The sequence below is a fragment of the Protobothrops mucrosquamatus genome, unplaced genomic scaffold, assembly GCF_001527695.2.
Source record: "Protobothrops mucrosquamatus isolate PMUCROS unplaced genomic scaffold, P.Mucros_1.0 scaffold2064, whole genome shotgun sequence".
NCBI lineage: Eukaryota > Metazoa > Chordata > Lepidosauria > Squamata > Viperidae > Protobothrops > Protobothrops mucrosquamatus.
In genome coordinates, this window is record NW_015388169.1 from 308,013 (window position 1) to 308,234 (window position 222).

Consider the following 222-nt stretch of genomic DNA (forward strand, 5'->3'; position numbering starts at 1 on the left):
TTATATTTCTGAAAGTAGACTTCTTAAGATCCCACACATCCATTGAGGAAAACGTCTTGCAGATGGATGCTGGAAGTTGGTTAGCTGGTTTTTAAAAATGATGGTGGTGATTTTCTGAAAAATGAAGAGGAAAAAATAATAGCATCTAAACTTCAGCTATTACTAATGCTATTTGCCCTTTTCAGTTCATTTTCAGGCAAGATCATATTGATCATTCTTGTG